Raw genomic sequence first — 22,066 nt, forward strand, 5'->3', positions numbered from 1 at the left:
AGGGCTACGTTTCCATTCAAGTTCAAGCATACTGGCACCGCTTGTTTTGTAGTTTTGCTGGAGTTCTTGCCAAACCTAGACTGCTCAGTGGAGCTAGCAAATACTCAGAAAAATTGGTAAAAGCAATGTCACCGAGATCCTCCTCCCATCACCTGTCCGACCTGTGAGATCAGCTGCAGCCAAGGATCATCCTACAGCCTGCAGGGTAGGTTTGCCAGAGACACGAGCTCTGGAATCACAGTGAAACACTTCAGCCACTTTGCCACCATTTGCTTATTGTTCTAGGATTCAGATTTACATAATGTAAAAAAATAAACGCACCTCTGATTCCTTTTCACATAATGATCTTGATGAATTACAGTAACTGTTTTTTGAATAAAGACAGGAGAGTAAGAAATCAGCTGCAGCCTTGTGAGCCATCTGTAAGCATCCTTCCATAGTCTACTCATTTTGTGACTGCAGGTAATTCCTCTTTTTGATGACAACACATTATTAAGGCTGGTTTAACGATGATCTTGGTGGATCGCTTCAGCTATTTATAGCACATGAAGACAAAGCCTCCCACCCCTCCTGATTCCCTGTCTCTGGCATGTAACTCCTTTCTTCTTCTGACTTTTATGTTTCTGTGGCATCTTTTTCTTCTCCCATCCAATAATAACAGCTTTCTGGTCCACATCTTCTTGTGAGGTCTTGAAACAAATAAGAATTTAATTCTGAAGCTGAACCAAAATACTTTCTAATCTATTTATTCCCCTGCCTTAGAGTTAAAGCTTTATACCTTGTATCTCTTGTCCAAAGAATCAAGAGCTGCTTTAATCAATTAAAAAAAATCAGGAACAGCCTTGATCACATAGTTATGAGCCAGGACAAGTTGTAGGCACGGGCAAAATAATCACGTAATTAGGGCAGCAGATTGCTGGGACAGCAGAAAAACACAGCCCTTTTGTCTGTTTTGCTATGTCTGAGTTTTAGAAAGCCAAACACGCTGCTGCAGCAGGAGAGGGTGTGGGACAGCCATGCTATGCTGCTGGAAGGAGCTCTGCAGGAGCGCCAGTGACTGCTCCCATCCTTCTTGCTCCCTGCTCTCAAGGTGCACGCCAAGCTCACAGAGCTTTACAGCAAACTCGCTCAATTTTTTTTAGCCATGCCTGCAAACGTATGTTATGTCCTGACATATATATTCCATTGTCATGAGACTGACCACAGCAATGTGATAAAGTATCAGATTTACCATACTCTTACAAGAAATCTACTGTTGTTCTCAAAGAAATACGCCATCTCCAGTGAATGGGGATAAATTCCAGAAACTACTCCTTGGGACTTAATCCTTTAAAAATCACTATGTGAAAAACTGCTCAACATGGAATATTTCTGTGAGGCTGACAACTCTAAATGAATAATGTTTCACTTTTCTTTGTTCAGAAGTAATTGCAGACAAATTGCTAGTTCAGGAGAAGAGATTCATCCCCTGTGTTTTCAAAAAAGGATGAAGTAGTCCTTGTAGCAACATTTCTATCACCTTTTTGTGCTCTTCTAGGAATGGACCAAATTGGCTGAGTAACTCTCAAATTCCCAGGTAAAACCCTTTCCATTGCAATTCCATGCAGGTCAGGTTATCTCCTTGAGTACAAGATCTGTGGATGAACAACGTTCTATTACAACTCTTTCCAAGTCCACCTGCCAGTATTGTTATTCACTGTTGCTTTGCTTCACCGAGCCAATGTAACAAGTTCTTTTTGTCACTTTCTGTGCACTAACATTAAACTGCAATTGTTTAGGATCGTTCATAGGCTCAGAAATGCAATTATAGCCATTAAAGTCAGTTGTACAGAACAAGAAGCCTGTGGGAGAAAAACAACTGGCACACGAAGGAGCAGAATGATGCCTGCAATAGCGATCGTAACCATTTCTAATTTGCAGACTCACCCTTATGTAGTTCCTGCTTGAAAACAGCCTGCACTAAAGAGCTTGTTTCCTTACCAACTGAATAAATATAGAGAGAGACTTACTAAAATCACAGTTTTGATTCTGACAGATTGAAAATGTTTTTCTTATCCAGTATGGGGGAAGAGAACTTCTTGCTAACTGGAGGGCAAAGCTGGGTCTGGTGGAGGGTGAGGTGTGTGTTGGTTGGGATGTTCCTGCAGTCTTGACTGTGTTTCATTATCGTCAGTCACCTTTTCAGTCATAAGAACAGTACCATCTCTCCAGTTCATGATAGTAATGGTAACTAATACACCTGATGTGAAAAATGCATCCAGTTTTGGTACATCTGTGATTTTTCCTTTTATCTCCATTTTGGTGCCCTGAATATTTATGACCTGCAAAGAGCATATCGCACACGCCGTTTTAGCATTGGCTGATGGCTTTACGAACCCTACGGCTTAAGTCAGGCAGGTTTGTGCCTTGAGTCAGTCCTGGGTGGAAGTATGAGTGCCAAAGACAATATCAAATCTAAGTGACAGAGATCCTGCCTGCAGCTGGAGTCTTTTATGTCAGACTTAAGCAACAGGCCCAGTCAACCATAGGATTAGTTGTACATGCACAGCAAAGCCAGACTTATTAAAGGCAGCTGATGTCTGGACCAGCCGAGATTCTGTCTCCCTCAAACACAAACACTGCAGTTACTTGCTTGGACACATCAGCAGTATGAGCACAAAATATGGGTGCTAATTTCGTATGAACACTTTGAAAGCTGATGTCAGTCTGCCGAGCTATTCATTTCTCCTTCTCTCTCTCCAAGTCAGGCCTAGCGGTATCCTGTCCCGCTTTCGTCTTCCAAAGCCAAATCCACCTTTTGGCCTCTCAGCATGACAGCCATCCTGCTCCTTCTTACCTGTCTTGCTTTGCTCCTCCCTCAGTCTTCTTCAGCTGTTCCCACTGGTTGTGCTGTGCTGGTGAAACGGTTTTCCTCCTCAAATGACTCACACATGTTAAGACCTCTCTCAAAAATGTTTCCATCTACAGATTCCTTTAAAAAAATTCAGGACGAAAAAATCCCCTCCTTAAAAAAGCACATCAACTGTGCCAACCTCTCTGAAGAGAGACAAATGGGACGTGTTGTACATCAGCATGGTGAGAATAAATATTTTTTGTTGTATCCCAAGTAAGTATGAAGATATGAGTGCCATTGTAGCTGTGACAGTCTAAGGATATGGGGAGGGGAAGTCTGTAGATGGAGGAAGTATCTTGTACTAGACCTTGTATAAAGATGGGATAGTTGGAAAAAGTAGACAAGCTTTGAGCCCTCCAGACCTTCTTCTGGCCTGAAATAGCAGCAGCAGACTTCAAAGCCAGAGACAAGTTTAGAACAATTGCTTGGATTTTAAGCAGATAGGTACTGGGTAGACTGTTTCTGAAAGCAAAAATAATTCTTTGGAGTAAAGCAGACATTAGTGGGGGGAAGACAGATGGCAAAATACTTATTTCCTGGGGAAATAAGGGATATGAGAATATGGCGTATCAAGGAAAAAATAATATGCCATGAACCTAAATTTTCTACTGAATGCCTGATTTCAAAAGTTTTTGGATGACTGCTCAGTACCAGGAGACCAATAGCTAAAGGTCCTAAGAGTCATTGGTTCATTATAGTCATGGGAGCCATGGTTGGTGGTCTACAAAGTTTGGCAGCCCTGGATAATGGACTGGGATTCAATGCACTGAGCCTAAACCGCAGTCAGCTACTCTGTGACAACGGACAGGGTACTGTCCTCCCATCTCCCCCCAGTTGTGGTCGGTCCTGTGAGCTCTCTGGGGGAGGGATTATCTCTGAACTGGAAGAGGCACGGTGCCAAGAACAGTGGAGCCCTCATTTGGCCAGGGTACAGGGCAGAACTGTGACAAAAGAGATTAATCATCATAAACCTGAAACAGGGCTCCATGAAGCCACACATGCTCATAGTGCAGCTGACTTTGATTAAGATCCATGAGCACAAAAACTGACCTCCCTGGGGTCGCTTCACATCAGTGCAAACGATTATCACCCACATAAAAACAAATCACTTATCTATGGTTTCAAAGCTATTTTATTTGCCAAGAACAAAACAGCTTCATCTTGTAGTGTATATATACAGCTTTTTACATAAACCTGTATATGCAAAGTTTTAAATGTGAGAGGTTGCCAGACAGGCGTTTTCACTTTGACTTCTATCTGCTGAGCAAGGTTAACTGTATTTTGGGAATATGCCTATGCATACTTTAATATTGCATTTTTCAGTTTGCTTCTCTTTCTTCACCTCAGTAATTCAACCCTGCTTTCCCAAGACTAATACAAAAGAACTAACAGACATACAGGATCAGACAGAAGGTGGATGTGTCTTGTCTCTAAACATCATTAGGAGCAGATGTCTATGAGAAGGGTGACGGGACTGGGCTACCGCACACAGGTAATTCCTCTGAAATACCCTCTCAGCTGCTGCCATCTCAGGCCTTGGAGACTTCTTGAGCCAGATGTCATATCCGCTCTATGAGCCCCTGAAGGACCTCTCTGCCCCTGAATGTATATGATCGCTTTTTGAGTACGTGCTTGTGCAGCAGGCAAATCCACAAGGTGCCTTTCTGTTTCTTACAAGCTCAACAGCAGCTCGAATGCCAGAAGCGGTCTGGTTTAATCAGCTTGGCACTCTCAGCAAGTTCCACACTTGCACAGAGAAACCTTGTCCAAAAATGTCTTTTTTTAATTCTCTGTGACATTGTTATGGTTTGAAGAACCCACAACAATTTATTGTTTATTTAGACAGTTATCCTATCACCAAATGACCCCTCCCCACTTGGGAAAGGGAAACAGGAATAAAAAAGGAAACCCGAGGATTGAAATATAAAGGGATTTAATAGAATAAGACTAAACAATAAACATTAATAATACTAAAGAACCAATATTGAACCCAATACCAATGTAAAATATAAGAGGATTATACTCAGCCAATTCTATCAGCAGGAAGCTGTGCACTCCCAGCAGTGGACAGCAAATGTTGGACACTGCAAGCACTACAGCTTTGGGAGGAAGGGAAGCGCTCAGGGGTCCGGCACCAGGGGAAGAAGTTCTCTGGACCTCCACCATTATAGAAGAGGAGAAACTCCTCAGCAAACTTCCTAATTTATATTGAATGTGACATTCATGGTATGAAATAATCATGTTGGCCAGTTTGGGTCAAGTGCCTGGGTCTCACTTCTCCTCATCCCTGCATCCACAAAGCCTGAAAACACTGAGACCTTGAAGCCCAGATAGCATAGCTGGCTATAAAGTAAATACTTTCACAAATTCAGACACTAGACTCTTCCAAAAATGCAGTTTTCCCAAGCATTAGAAGAGACCTTACTGAAAAGTAAAATTACTGAAATTAATCCTGTGTCTCTCAAACCAGGACAGACATGCTTAATTCTTTTATAAACTGAGTTATATTTATCCAGTGTCATAACTGTTGGTTTTTTAGGGTATATTTATGCTTGACTACTGCTTATGATTAGGTTATTAGTTTTAGTGATGAATGATGAAAATGAAAACATGAAATGGTCTAATGTTACTAATTCAAATTCCTAAGTCTGCATGTGTAAGCCCAAGTAGGACTAGAAAAGCCTGGGCAGAAATAACATAATAATGACAATTATTAAATTTGCAGGCACCCAGCCTTTTCTCCTGTTTTGCACCAGGAGGTGCAGGTAAGATAACAGTAGAAAAAGCACATGGACTCTGTAAGGTATAATTTTAAATGCTATTTATTACAGCTAACTCTATAAGGAGAGAATGGTATAGATAATCTTACATCTTGCTAGCTGGTGGGAACTGCAGGTGGTGTAGCATCAAATGATCCTCCGACCCATGCACAGCATGTTGGGCAGACACCTTCTGCAGAGGAGGTATTCCCCCATTTTGGTCATTGGAGGTATTATAGGATTTTCTTAAAAGAAACAACTCTATTCATCATTTCCACTGCCAAACAGAAAGGATGTTCACATGAGAACTGGCAGCTGCACACCTAGACAATGGCATGGACACGGAGGAGGCCTAATCACCCACGTCAAGAGGGAGGTGCCTGCAGGCTCCTCCATTGCAATTAACTGCAAAGTTTATCCCACGGCCAAGGGATCTGTGCAGCACAACACGGGCCTGGAGGCCAGGCTGTGCGTGCAGCACAGCGCAGCACCAAACAGGGTGGGAGACTGTGGACATGACACCCAGCATGTGACCAGGAATCACCTTTGTATTGTGATTGTACAGTGTATTACTATTGCAATACCGTGCTTGTGTTGTGCCTTCAGTACGTTGCTACTATTACTCTCCTAAATCAAAATCACATATAAAGCCACATATATCAAAGAAGTCAATTTGATATGAAACATTAAACCCTCCTCATGGAACATCTGGAGGAGCCTGGTCAGAGAATATTGGACTCTGACAGCATCACAGACAAAATCTCAGTGTGTATATACGGTCTTTGCTGGGGGTGAAGTGTCTTTTCACTGGCTGCATACAGCAGTCAAAATAAGAGCTTAATGGGAGCGTGATGGGCTACAGAGGCTTTTTGCTGGCTCCTTGCACAAGTTGAATTTCATCACTACTCAACTGTCTCATAATCAGCTTATTTACATGGATCACTTTTACAGCCAGACCTTGGCAGAACTTTCTGACCCAGGCATGGATTTGAAAATTTACATCTTTTTAGGAGTCTGGCTGCCAACACTTGCCTTGGACCTGATCTGTGACCCATGGGCCACCTCCTGCAGGTCCCTCTGACCACTCCTTCATGTTTCTAGCAGACTTTTAATACGCACTAGGTGTAACTTCGCAATGCTTTTGGACAATCAAACACATGAGAAAACTACGTGAATTAGGGGCTTTCAGGGTCAGTATTTAACAACCAACAAGCATTAAAGACCAGCCTATATACTCTGAGAAACACAAAGTTCACTTTTGCATTAATTAATATATATTTGCATGACTCTGCACAGGCTTTTAGCACAACCTGACCTTATGAAATTGCATCCATTCCTGCATACAGTCATAAGAAAAATCCAGGAGGAGAAGTAACTGTTAGTGCCACCTCATCCTAATTAGAAACCAGAAAAATAGAGAAAGTTCAAACATTGAAGCAAAACCACAATGATTTCATTCCGGTCTCTTTCCAAAAAGGGGCTTGCTGCTGTCACCTGGGAAGGGTCAAAAATTAACAAACATTACACCTACTGCTGTCATGTCTGCCCACAGGGGTTGTCCACATCCCTGCCACTAATCACCAAAGATGACAGGCTGAAAATTAAGGGACCACTCAGATGAAAAGTGCTCTCCTGAATTGCCAGGCTCCTCAGTGAGATAGACACAGAGGCAGCTTTCAGAAATGAGGCAGTTCTCTATAGCTGACACAATATGTATGTTTATTGAAGAAACAAGTGGAAACGGAAGTTTAGCGCCCCCAGGGCAAAGAAAAGCGTGTTTGTGCTCAGCACATCAGAGAGGTCACCAAAGAATTGTTCTGTGTGAACGTATGACCTCCACTGCTGCCAAGGGCATGGAAACGTGGTGTTAGGAGAAGCACCTTTCATTAAGTATCTCATATTTCTAAGATAAAAATGACAGAAAATACACAGCAAATTTGTTGCGCTCATTTATTTTGTCCCTTTTCCCTACTCTTCCAAGTAACGGCCCTCTCATCCCTTTTATCTGGAGATATCACAATACACTTTCCAAGTCAGAAGGGCAATTTTGCCTAATTCAGAGCTGGGTACGTTCGCCCCACAGTGAAACAGAAAATCTAGGTGTGAAAGAAAATAATATTTTTTTAAAGCTTCTGTTAGAGTTGTGTACAGTTATTCCTGTTTTCCAGAGCAAATGCAGTTGACTTCTAGGAACTGACAGCCCACTAACAAACTGGTCTGTTGAGACCATGAAAGGTACTTATTCTTGTGAAGTCAAATTCTCTATTGGCTCAACTCCACCGATTTTAATTGAATTCTGCAGTCATAAATTTTACAATGTTAAACTTTGCAGACAAAATTAAAATTCTTTGCAGATTTTTTGTATACATTGAAGCTGACAATACGAACTGATCAGTTCATGCAACAAATTTGATTATTATTTTTCTTTAGTGATATTGAAGGTTGCTTCAAGATACATTCTCTCCTTCTAAGGCTAGAATTGAGACATAAAGGAGGAGTTTCAGGTATTTTTCACTTCACTTAGAATATAAGTAACACAAATAACACACTGGGACTCTCCATAATTTGAAAATTTAGTTATTGACTAGGAATACATTTTCTGCAGAGACTTTTAAAAACCTCCCCACCTAAAAGTGGTTTTAAAAATCAGTCTGCTGCTCAAGGATGAAAATTTGGCAACGGAATGGGTATTTATATCAAAATTTTCATTCCAAAACAAAAATATTAATTTCAGCTTATTTCTGCACTGAATGACATTAAATCAGTCCACAGACACAATAGCGAAAATGCAAAAATGGGCTCAGTTCATCAGGAGAGACCAGAAATACTCCCCCAGCCCTCCCCTCACAATAGGTTATTGCCTGTTGGTCCCAGCATTGTTGTAGGAAATGGAAAGCGTGTATGTGAACCCCCACAGAAGGAGGCATGAACTAAATCTGTGTCTCTCATGTCATGGAAGAGAGCTTTTAACACACCTTATTATTGGCAAAAAGGATAAAACACCTGCCATCTGCTTAGCTTTAAAGGGTGATTTTCCTCTGCTGGTTCCCAAAAAGGACCTCGGCACCCACTTCCAGGAAAGAAGGACAAGCCATTCATCCTGCGTGGAACAAGGTATTTCTCCATGACAGCAAGTAAGGTTCTTCCCTCCTAGAGACAATCAGAAATTAAGACTCACTGCTCAGTATTTTCTTCTCTGTTATCTGTGGCTGACATCTCCGAGGAGGATGTAATGAATCCTGTTTGGAGGCACTTCTCTGCCTCCATGCACAGATCTAGAGAGCCATGGTGGAAAACTGATGGCTGTGTACTTCACCAGGAGGTGAATGGCTGGCAGATATCTATATTCTCTGCTGAGTCTGGACTTCTACCCTTAACCACTGACTGAGCAAGGACAGTAAAGGTTGGTACCACAATATGTTCTTTCTGGATACAGGTGGTAAGGAAATAGCCATGGCAAAACCTCATTTCCTTCCCAGGGCTTGTGGTCTAGGCTCTTGGGTTAGACTGGGTTTGCCAGCTAGTTCCGCCTTGCTAGTGCCACCCTGAAAAGCAAGGTAATGTGGGCTGAGCAAAGAGGAAAAAGCACCTATTTTTAAACAAGTGAACAAGATTTTGTCTCCTAACAAATACTTGGCTTGCAGGCATTTGTTCCCAGAAGCTTTTTGTGAATGCATTAGTTTTATATCTAGATCTTCAGGAGAAGACTACATGCAGCCAGGACAGAGACGTGCCTCTGTGAACACCCGGGAGATAGTTATTTCATAGTCTTTGGAAAGTAGAAGAGACTTAAAACAGTAGCCCCAGCCCTTCCTGTGCTTAAAATCCAGCCAAGCTGTTCACAAGACTGCCCGCATTGTGCCTTACCAAGCTGGGGATTGAAGTGGGGGGAGCAGAAAGGCTAATGCATTTAAAGCAAGAGGTGGGAAGAGCAAACACAGGACAGTGAGCCAAGCTAGGGAACACAAAGATTTTGCTTCTTTCCAAGTAATTTCCCTGCTGGCTTTAGAATGTTATTTAGACTAAGGTGTTGGGGTCAGTTTGAAAAAATATAAATTCCTTGATATGCTCCCAACATGAAAGATTCGCCACGTCTTGCACTGAAGAACCGGTGGATGCGAATTCCCCAGGTGAAACGTGGTCTCAGATGCACTGAGAAACACAGGGAAACTGTCATTCATTTTTGAGCAGAATTTTAAGGGAGGGTATGACCAGTTCTGCTTCGTGTGCATCTCTCTGTATTTCCCATTTACTTGCAGAACAAGGGAAAGGAGAAGTATCCTGTGCTTTTTTCCCCGCTCTAGTTCTCCCTCCCTGTACTGTTTAGATCCCAGTCACCGTATCTCTGTCTCCACATCCATCTCTCTGGCCCTTGGCAGGGGGGTCCTCCAGTTCACTTACAGGGATTTAACTTGCATTGTCACTGCAGTCAGGAAAACAAACTGAGGGAGCACTGCCCATGACATATGCCAGCAGGTACGAGGACTGGGAATAATATATGCAAAAGCTCAAGAAAGGAAGCAGATCCTACTTTGCAGTGGTCAACTAGCACAAGAGAGGAACTGATCCTATTAAAGATCCTTTTTTTTTTTTTAACCTGCTGGAAAAGGAGGGCAAAGGAAGCCACAGAGGGCAAAGAGGAAAAGTTAGAAAGCACAACTAGAAGTCAAAATGAAAAAAAAAAAAAAAATCTCCTTGCAATGAGAGGGCTTAATAGAGAATTGCAGCCATGAGCTGTCATGGAGGTCCTAGCAATTCCTCCTGGAAATAAATTCTGCATCGGACTTGTATGAAAAATTCTCAATTGTTATTAAGCAACAGAGCTCTCAGCTACTTCAGACCAGAGGATCTGCCCCCACATGGATCATAGATTGATTTTGAGAAATCCTGCATCCCTTCAGGAAAGAGGTAATTTTCCCTGGCATCAGTCGTGTTCCACCTAGATACCCTGTGTGCTCCTTGCACCTCAGGAGAGCTCCCTGATGCCCATTGAAATGTCAGAGCATGGCAGCAGTGCTCAGCTCTAGCAAAGAACAGTGGACCACTGGATCAGCCCTCTTCACCTATGTTTATTTTTGCAATGTCTCATCTGTACATTTTTGCAGTGTCTCAACTATATTTGCACACTCATTATCAGCCCTGCAACCTTCTCTTAGCATGAGACCATATTCAGATACGAAAGGCATCCCAGAACATTTTCCCACAAGCTCCTGGGAGCCTCTGCTAACTTCATGCCAGTGGCACTTTAAAATATAAAACAAACCTACCCCTTCCAGGAAGAAAAAGTAGATTTAAATCAGAACAGGGGCTGTGATGGGAGACAGCGTGGCATTAGCACAGAGACAACCACTTAAGGTTTGGCAGCTTCTGATTAATACCAAGTTTAGTCCACCTCCCAGGAAAGATCTTTTCCAACTGATTTCTATGGGGTTTGGCTAAGGCCCATACTGGGCATGCTGTGAATGATTCCCCTCATTTTAGGCTCTCAAAAGTACTAAACAAATAGGAATGAAGTTAAAAGGGGTAAGAAAGATCCCAGTTTTGCCCTCTTTTTGCATGGACCGTTTCAATGGGACTTTCAGGGGGGAAATCAACTGCCTGATGTCTTTTAATTTGATGTGTCTTTTTAAAATTTTAAGAGTAGTATCATGATATACTTGCAACATCCATTCTCTCATGCCTGACTGGCTCAGTAATCATAAGTAATAACATTGTTTCATTGAGAAGGAATAAAAATACACAAAAGCTGCGATTTCTCTGATCATACACCCATACTGTTAAAATAGTGAAAAGAGAAAAATCTTCTGTGAAAAAAAAAAAAAAAAAAAATCTAAGTTTTCTGTATTGCTGCTGCTCACTGAAATTTCCTTCTGACACGAGTTCAATGGTAACAGAATTGAGCAATATGCTCCACAGGAAAAGATAACAAAGAATCGATGTTTAAGCAATTTCAGGATCATCTCTGAGTTTGATGTCCAGCTGATTAGTTTATATCATAATGGTTCCTCGGTCCTATTTTAAGCATCTTAGAGAAGAACACTTTGTAACTCAGTTAAAATGCTTCCTCATGGGACAGAAGTCAATATCCAACAAGGCAGCAATGACCTCTCTCAAATTTTGTTATGCTCACCACAGGAGTGCTTAAAATATTAATCCCAGGGAATGTTCTGCAAAATTGAACAGGTTTTAAATAATCCAGCATAGTAAAAGGAGCTTCTCACAATTCACTCAGAGAAGAGATGATTGCCTGTTCCTGGGAGGAGCCTGGGAAGAGAAGATTGCCTGTTCCTCCTTCCTTCACCCGGACTCACCAGGTCTGGGTGGCTCTGCCTATTTGAGACAAGGCTATTCTCAATGCTTGTGTGTCATGGAGGGAGGCAAGGCAAGGCACTCTCCAGAGCATATGCCCTGTGTGTCAGTGCTACATAGTTTGGGGTAGAAGAGATGAAGGAGTTCATTGCTCCGCTACCTTTAATTCTTCGTAGTCCCCCTTGACCTTCACGCAATCTCTGTTCTTGGAAATATGAGAGAATAGCTCGTATATAACTCATAGATATATACACATACATATATGTACACACACTTATTTTTATATGTATGTATATTCTTTATATAGGTATATGTATTCCTGTGTGCTCTGTGTCTCCTCACGTGCTTCTGGAGCAGGGCTCATAAGACAATGTTGCGCTAGGTGCCATGCGTGGCACATAGGCTTGAATCGTCGCTATACTGGATAGACATATCATTAGCACAGTTACAACAATACTAACACATACATTCCAAGCTATCCAAGGATCACTCACTCCTATTAATTCTCTAGTTAAAATCATTATGCACAGACTTTCTGGTATTCAGTCCTTTCTCCGGTGGTAATACTCACCCTTTCAATGCCCTCCTGCATCCTAAGGTCAATGGTACCAGTCTTAAGAGGGAAGGTTTAAAGTGAGTCACCAGTGTCCTAAGTGTTTTGTTGGGAGGTGTCTGCTCAATATATGTGTGGGCAGGGGCATCTGTTTCTCCTTGATTTGGTGTCCACTTAAGCGTTATTTTTATATGTTCTCTGCTTTTTTTGTGGTCATTCATTCTTTCCTTACTGTCCCACAGGTTAGTTTTAATGACTACTTAGTTTTGGTTAACATTTGGTTAGTTTTATTAGACTTTTATCAGAAATAGCCAAACCATACCATTGCAGAATCGGCATTAAGCTATAGCAGAAGATGGTGCAATAGCACCCTGATGCTTTCCTGATTCTTGAGCAATGTTTTGCAGTTAAAGCTGAACAGGTTTGTAGCTGCCCACAAAACTCCTGACAGGCTCAGAGGCTCAAGCTGTAACATTAGTACAAATCCTGTAGCCTGTCGCTAGCAATGGCCACCCCATAGTTACTGTGATTCAGAGGAAAGTCTCTTTTGATGTCCCTGCCAGGGAGTCCTCCCAAGGCAAGGTAAGCTCTTAACCTTATGAGATAAGGTGTAAGCATGAATGACATGTACAGTCCATGCAATGTGGTATCACTTGAGGGTTTTCTTCCTCCTGTATGTCTACTCACTTGAAAAGGACAAGTGGGAAGAGTCAGAAGCATCATTAAGCAGAGCTTGGATGTGTAGCCATTTATAATGTAATATGAACAGCTACACAACCACAATGAAGGTTTCTGCGAGAGAAAGAAATCCGCTCGCTAGAAGACCCATATGGCATGGAGCGCAGTCTTGGATAAAGTTCTTTTATGCAGCCCCAGAAGCAGCACATACTTATCAGTAAGTCAAGACACCTTGAATCATGGCCAATACTCAAAAGCAGATACCAACAAGCAGCATATCACACACAGCTCTCTTGGATTAACTCATCCTTCACTTGATTCCATTCTTCATTATATTCGTTTTTGTTAACATTTTGCTAAAGTCCACTCTGCTTCTACATACAACTTTCTGACCTTTACATTAATGGCCTTCATCAACTGCTGGTTTATTTTTAATTCAGAGCAGCTCTAGCTACCTCTGTTGCGCTCTGCAGATCTGCGTTATAACTTACCTGTATTCTTATGTTGCTGGGCTTCATTCAATGCGCTCCTCTTGTCTAGCTATACATAAGAGTAGCTGGACCTAGAGAACATTAGTGCAATTGTGTTCCTACCTTCCAGGGTCTTGTCCCTAATACTGCAAAACACAAGGTGCTCAGCCATTCAGAAATTCCTCGCTCTCCTTTCCTAACGCATCTGAGTGGGGCACCAGCTGGCTATCAGATAATTTTTCAGCCCTAGCAGAAGCCAATATAGGAAAGAAAAATGAAGGCAAACTAGAAGAGAGGGATTTGGTCTGAGTCAGGCATAAAGAAGCTCACAACGACTTGAAGAAGAATGGAAAAAATTATCTGCTTTGTTGATTTAATGGACCAAAACCCATTAATCTGGAACAGTGTTTGCACAGCAAAGTGTTCACAAGGGGAACGTTTCTCTTCCTTCTCCCTCTTTAAAACAGAATGGATGGGGGCACTCTCCTGCAAACACTGCAGGAACAGAAATGGGATTCTCCTGCCCTGAACGGTCAAGAACTCTTTATCTGTGGCAGCAGAAAAAAAAAAGTGCTGGAGAAAGTATCACACAAACTAGGACTTAGGGGGCTTCACAATCACTCCTGCTTAGTACCAATTATTTTAAATGATCTGTTGGATTACTGAAATCACTGGTGGAGTGGAGAATTAAAGGATGGTAGGGTCCCTCATTTGAGAGAAAAAAGGTACATAGATTCACCTATTCGGTGTCCCAGAACAGGCACTGAGAAATTTTGTACTGCTTAAATTAGAAACAGACAGACTCTGGTCTTTTTCCTCAATTGCAAGGGTGATTAAATTCTGAGCTAATTAAACTGGATAGTAATTACTTTGCTTGCTTAAATGTGCCCTCTAAAAACTGTGTATCATCATAGTCATCAGACTGGTGAGTGGTTATGAAATACTTATCTTTTTTGCTGTTGGTGGTCGGAGGGAGCTCCTGGGGGCTCTGACGTTCTTATCCATCGCTGCTCAGACCCACTTCTGTCAGGAGCCAGATGTCCCTGGGCAACAGAGAAGCAGCAAGTGCCAGAGATTCAGGAACAGAGAAACCCCCCAGGAAACCTGAAGAGACAGAAGCTCAGTGACCAAATAAAATCCACCTGTTCAGCTGGTGAATCTCGAAACATCAAGACAAGAATGTTGTCTCCACAAGGAGGCAAGTACGCAAGTCCTGGTGTAAAGTCAGCTTGTGGCTTCAACCACCTGGCCCATGCAACTGCAGCTCACATGAGATTATTTGGGTGGCACCACTGGCCTTCACACCCTGGGCCTGGAGCAGGCGCCTGAGCAGGGGAGGACCATGGCTTGCCCCTGTCCTCCTCCTTGCCGTCTTTGACCCAACTGATGACCACAGGGCCGGGAGGGCAGAGGGGGAGGATGCTAGCCACTTCCAGTGAGTCACCTCTCGCAGGGAAGGGAGTAATACTGTTTTCAAGCTGTCCCCTGCTTATACCCTGGCTTGTGCTTCCTCCACGAGCCATCCCACACAAAACCAGCCTTTCCTTAGGTAACACCACTCTGTAGTCAGTGGGATATTGAGTGGAAATGGAGTAACAATCCAGATTTGGGCTATAGCTGTGGGAAAACAACTTCATCCTCATGAGAGTTTGGTTATAACCACATTTTCATATTAGCAAGTTATTTAAAGCATAAGGGAAAACATCTCTCTTCTGCTCAGCTCTGGTATCTTTGCCTGTGTTCCAGCCAAGGACTGCCTGATAAAGACTCAGTATTTTTCCATTAATTAAGATTCTTTAATTAGTTGGGACAGCTAATTTAAATTAGCTCTAGGAATAGGCATAGCTCTCAATAGAGCAAAGGACAGTGACTGCAGTTAATTCAGAAAAGCTTGAGGGAAAGCTTTGCTTTAGGAAAGGCTTTCAACCAGGTATTGTTGGATGCACAGCCGGTCACTTAAATGCATCAGTTTTGATTTTATGATTTTATTTTTTTGCAGACAGTGCTTGTTGGTCCTTTCTTGAGTTACAGTCACAGGTTTTTCCCCCGTGATGTGATGCCAACTGGATTTTTGCCTGGACAAAAAAGATACTTTTGACAACCCAGTATTACCTTCATACAACATCAGAACTAGAAAGAACACCTCAGCTGTGTCTTTCTTCCCCCAGCTCCGAGACAGTCAGGCCATCAGCAGTTCGTTCCATTACTGCCTTTCTTTCACCATGCTGAGGGACCATGCCATGTGAAAAAACAACATACTGATGGCATGTACCAGGGTTGGCTCACCCAACGTGTTAGCGCATGGAGCAGGGGTGGAAGATGATATCAAAAGCCTATAAAGGAGCAGGAGATCCAGGTCTGATGTTATAGAAGATCATCTGGTTCCCAATTCAGGCATGGGCCTTTCCAAGGAGGCAAGCTGGACTAGAGGTGCATAAAACAACCAAATATGTTTTCTTTCTTGTTTGCACAAGCACACTTCTATCAACAAAGGAGGGAAATGGGGAAAACAAGGTGCAAATTTTGATCAGCCATTGTGATTATTCTAGCAATAGCTTTGCATTTTAAACTCCCTGATGTGTTTATTACTGCAGGAAGAACTTGTTCTGCAGAACAGGTAGGGCCGTCTGCAGGTGCAGACAAATCGATAGATTACTGCTCTCTATACTGAAACATGCCAGTAAGCTGGGCTGTGGAAGGATTTTGACCCTAGATACGATAAAAGAAAGTGTTCACTGAAGAATGAAATTTTCTAGCTAACCAAAACCTGCCGGAGCCAGGAAGGAGTCCTTATTACTGGCACAGATGTACAGATAACAGCTGCCTCCAAACCCAAGAAACAGCTATTTCAGAAATAGCAGCAATTTCTCATCCTTGTACAAACAGCCGCAGTTGGACATCGCTGGAAAGGCCACAACATACTTGCTTTTCCCCTACACTGACATGAATCCTTCACAGCAGACGTGAAGCAGGATTCCAAGCCAGCAACTTGGACTTCTTGAGACCATGCTTCTTTTTTCCCAGGAAATACCACTTTGAGCTAAACAAACTCATCCACCCTGTCCTAACAGAAGCATATGTTCTGCAGGACACGCATGTAAAACAGAAGAGAGCAGATTAAATTTGGTTCTGCAGATCAGCTGATCCGCTTTCCTCCAGGGAGCACATCAGAACAGGGACATGAAAATACGCTTGCAAAACCCTTCCATGGGGTTAACCACCCTTCTTTCAAATAAGGGTGTTGCATTCCCCACTCTCCACGCTGTCAAATGTTGTCCCTATCAGCCCTATATGAGGTTCCTCACTCACCACTTGAAGAACCCCAAAGAGCTAGGCAGTGTCAATGCCAGGCTGACATTTTTCAACAGATTTTTCAGTTCATCATTTTCCCAGGAAATCTACATTTATTTGGAGGTTTCTTTGTTGGTTTGAGGTTTTTTTTTATCTCTTGTGTTTTAAAAGGGTAATCTGTTGAAAAACCTGATTGCTACTAAATACACCAGGGAGGCCTCTTCAAGCAAACAATTAAACAATTACAATGGAAGTTATTAAAATAAGGCTCCTGTGATATGATGGGATTGATTTAAGAGAGTTACAGGAAGCTGGAGCCTGCTGTTCTGTGACAACCGATTTCCCTGAGAAAACCCAGTAAGTGAAACCTAATCACATAATGGAATTGCTCTTGTAATATCACTAGCTCCGGGGCTTGGAAATCAGCAGCCCCCACTGACCTTGTATTTAATATCTTTATTCATGATCTAGGAAAAGAAAAGGTAAACAGCATAAAGGATAAATCAGCAGACAAGAAGGGCCTCCAACTGAAGCAGAGGCTGGCAGTGTCAGGTTTCTTTAGTCAATGGGGAACTCAAATGGGAAGAGATCTGATTAGAGAACTCAAGCGAGATGTTATAGGCTACATCAAAACATTAAGGGCAGGACAGAATAGAGGGCTGTGGACAGGGAGAGCAAAGCAAGCAGAAGAAAAACTGAGCTTATTGATGTGATTTAGGGTCATGTGAGAAGCACACATGGTGCCCACCTGAACCTAAAAGAACTAGAAGCCCCTTGCTTCACAAACACCACTGCACTCAAACATCAGCCCAGATCACCAAGATCAGAAAACCAAGAGTGGAAGTGCCAACTGTGCCTTCCCACCCCCTTCATCTTGAAAAATGAAAGCGGCTATGGCACCCCATCACAAGCCATACCCTGGGGCCACTAGTAACACTAGTCAGGGGCAAGCAGGTAGGAAAGCCTGCTTCTCTCCACGAAAATCAAAGTATACTTGGGGCCCCAGAGAGCCTAGCAGTGGCTGCGGCTCCGGAAGGGACTGATTTCATTCACATATAAACATGAGGACCAGGAAATGCCAGGACCCTATGACACAGAAAACTGTGACCAGAAGATGAGCAAAACCAGGGAGGCTACATTGTGGAAACTTCAAGCTTGAATTCCATGGCCAAAACCAATGGGGTAACTATTGTGCTTAAAGCAACTATAAAATCTCTGTTCAGTGCTAAATAACACCACAGGGTGTTCATGCCTTCCAGAGGGTACATGGGCTAGAGGAGAACTTTTCCCATGTACGGCGGAATAAGGAGACAGTGAAAGATGCCACAGCATTCCCAAACAGCATCTTTCCATCTACATCCCTCCCTCCCTGCGCAAAAATGCTGCCAGAAAACTGAAACTTAGACCGGGGTGAGCAGTACCCACAGTTTTCCACTGTCGGGGGTTTTCCAGCGTCCCCCTTACTGGAGGGTGAGGAGAGGCTGCTATAGCCTGTAGGAAAATCCAGAGATGGACAAAATTAGTGATGTCTGTTTTGGCTTTTCCTGCAAATTGTGCTCGGCCTTTCAGCCGCCCTGTATTCCCCGTGGAGCAAGAGTGGCACCTGGTGGTCACATCACCCTCGTACCAGCCACAGACTGTTTTTTATTACTATTTTTTTGAATGCTCGGTACAGTGGAAATGACAGGGAAGCGCTTTGTATGAAGCAGCCCTGATTAACTAGATTGGTGACAACTGCTGGCTCCAATTATTCTTGTAACCCACTATTTTTCGGCACCCCTCATCATGCAAGTAGCACAAATTCACAACCTGGTGTTGCAGCACGCTGCTGCATGAGCATCCCTACCCACATCATTATGCTCCTGTGGGTGGGAAGGAAGGAATGAGGACCTGTCCTAGCTTGCTGAAAACATGTATTATTTTTTCCTGACTGCTTAAAAAAAAAAATAATTCAGGGCTTCCTTTGTGGGCAGAAATAAAATAAGCCTGTTTCCAATCAGCTACCAAATGTGCATCCCTAGAGATGCTTAGGGCCACATACGCCTTGGAAGAAAATGCTGTTCTTCTGTCTGTCTCTGAGACATTCTGTGTCTTGGCAGGACACGACTTCTGTAACTCCCTGCACTCTACAAACCCTGTGAATAATAGATGTGCTCTGACGCAGAACTTCTGCCAGTGGTGCTCCTCACATCACTGACTTGTCTGGCAAGCTGAATTTTTGGTGCAGAAGGGCTCTTTCTGAGACATGAACAGAAAGACAAGCCCACACAAAGCACTGAACCTGAGATAGCCTGTTTTCATTGAATTCAGAGCTTGCTGCTGAGTGACTTTTGTACAGCTGCAGTGTAGCGTCATTAGAAATCAGAGACTGAGGCGTTGTCTGTCCCCTTACTTCTGAGAAACATAAACTCCTACTGGAAGTTTTTCTGCAGTTGGGCCACTGTCTCTGTCCTGGGCAGGGTTTTCGCTGCACTCGAGCAATGCACACTTTCGCATAAGAGCAGCTGTACTCAAACTGCTGCCTTTCCCTGTTTTAGACTTATTTTTTGCCCAGCTGCCCCCTTTCCTAAAATTCACAGGAACATACAGTCTCAGAGATTGGTACCTCCCTGTAGGTTTGGTAGACGTTGCCCAACGTGTTCAGCAGTCACTAGGATGAGCACTGAAGGATATGCACACAGTGGCATAGGCACGTGATATGATAGCACCAGCTGTGCTTCCTCAGGAAACCAGACTACAAAGTCTGGCGGTGCATGAAACAAAATCCAGCTCTTCATAGCTGTTGTTCTGCAAAGAAATGATGAGAGCGAAGATGAAGCAATTATACAGCAACTGCCACAGAGGAAAAGCTGGGGCTGACTGGCTTTTCTATGTGCCAGGCTCACCTGCGCAAGCACCATAAATGCACTCCTAGAGGGATATCCGCCTGTTTGGCATTGCACCAGCACAGGCAGCAGCTGAAGAAAGGGTGACTTTATGTGAGCTCCGCAATCAATTTTAATGAAGAGTGGGATATGCAGGTGCAGCCTGAAGATGGCTTGTCTGGCTTTTTCACCCAAGAGACACTCGAGGTAACAGAAATGTGATAGCACATGATGCATCTCTGATGTATCCTGGAAGGTTCATCTGGTGAAGAATGCAAAGTACTAGCACCCTTCCCTCTGGCAAGTTTTTTCTCCTGTTCTGCTCCAAGGGTTGCATCCCTGATGCAATGGCAGAGGCTGTGGAAGAAAGAGGTAAATGAGGGGAGAGAGATGGTAGGCAGAGCACTCCACCACTGGGAACAAGTGCTAAGAATATGGTCATTCAAAGACAACAACGTAGGAGTGCAGATGGAAAGAAAAACAGCTTTGAGGGACAAAGGCTTCATTCTCTCTTGTTGCTCCTTGAGATCTGCCCACAGATGGCAGAGGAGCATTAATATTCTTGCCCCACCTTCTCCAGAGATACAGAGCTTGCCCTCTGGCTGCTCTCTTCCCCTCCTGGTTTACAATCACATGGCCAGAGAGAGGAAAACACTGCCAACTCCCTGACCACTGTCAAATCCTGTGCAGCTGAGCAGGACCACGTCTTGCCACTGGTTGAAAGATCTGCTTACACAGAAGAGCAGAGCAATGGCAAGCCACAGTGTGAGCTCAAACTGCTGTTGTCACATCAATGCAATGCTGAGGGTCAACCTCTTTTTCTGACACACAGGGATTTTTCTGGTTTAGCTTATGTCATGCTGAACTGAGTTTAAAACAAGTGGGGAAAAAAAAAAGTGCCACTTCTATTCCACAACAAAAACATCCACAGAGGCCACCAGCCTAGTGGAAGGACTGAATTAAATTTATCAGTAATTACTGAAACATTTCTGCTGAGAATCACTCAGTGGGGAGTTGTGACATGTTTTGCGAGGTCTGTGCAGAACTAGAAGGAACAGTACAACCAGGGACTGTTTTGGCATCCATGCCACATGCTTCTGTCACAGCGCTAGCACTGAGCATGCAAACAGGGAAATGCTACTGCCTTTCTCCACCCCAACACCTCCCAGGCCAAAGCTGTCCTGGAAGGACAACGGTGGTGATTCTGGGAAAGCATGTGGCCACCAGGCATGTTCCTGCACAGTGGCTGGAGCTATGCGATGCCTTCTGCAGGCTGAAGATTAGCAGCACAGAAACGGTTACAGACACAGCAGTGGAAAAGAAGAAGCACCAACCTACTTCACGTGAAATACAATTCAGGGTTCAAATGTAAAGCCATAGGGTTAATACAGGACTGGAAAATACCATCCAGAACTGAATTTATTTGATAGCTTTCCTGTGCTGAAAGAGAACAAAAGGAGGAAGAAAACAAGAGTGCTCCCAGCCTATAGAAGGCAAAAGAATGGTAAGACAGCAAATGAACATTAAACTGTAAATAAGAATGGATATTAAGTATAATAAAAAATCAGAAATAAATTGTAAATGGACACTAAATGGCAAAGCTTCCTAAAGACAGCAGAATACATCCCTTTCATCTGCCAGTCTGCATTCAGTGGTCATAACATCCATGGGGGAAAAAAAATTCTCAAGTACTCGACAGCCTGGAGAAATAACCTGCTTGGTGTTTGGTGAGACACAAGTCCCCACCAGAGGAGGATGGCAATGCGAACTGGTCCTCTGAAAGGAGCAATCGCTTCTGCAGTGGGTGATGCTAATGCACCCTGAGACAACAGACCACAGAAATGTCACACTGACAAAATTCTCTTGACACAGCAAACTAAGAGATTCCAGTAACAAGGGAAACTATTTTGATAAAATGTCCTGTAACCATTTGCTTTGTATTACAAAAGAATTGTTATCATTCAGAAGAGCTTTACAGTGAGAAAAGCAAAACACTAGGTCATAGGAAAGAAGCCAGATTTTGAATTTACATACACAAAGATGAGCAGAAATTCAACATCCAGCTGTTCCCACTGTACAGTCATAAACAAGATAGAAAACTGGGTCCCAGCTACAGCCTGTGCAGTACAACCCAGCATTATTCCTTTGAAAACTGATGTAACATTTGGCAAGATTTTCAAACCAATTGCTAAAGTCACACTCACAAGTACCTGTAGGTCTGTGAGCAGTGCAGATGCCCTTGGAAGCCA

This window comes from Larus michahellis, chromosome 2 (genome assembly GCF_964199755.1).
Source record: "Larus michahellis chromosome 2, bLarMic1.1, whole genome shotgun sequence".
NCBI classification, from domain to species: Eukaryota; Metazoa; Chordata; class Aves; order Charadriiformes; family Laridae; genus Larus; species Larus michahellis.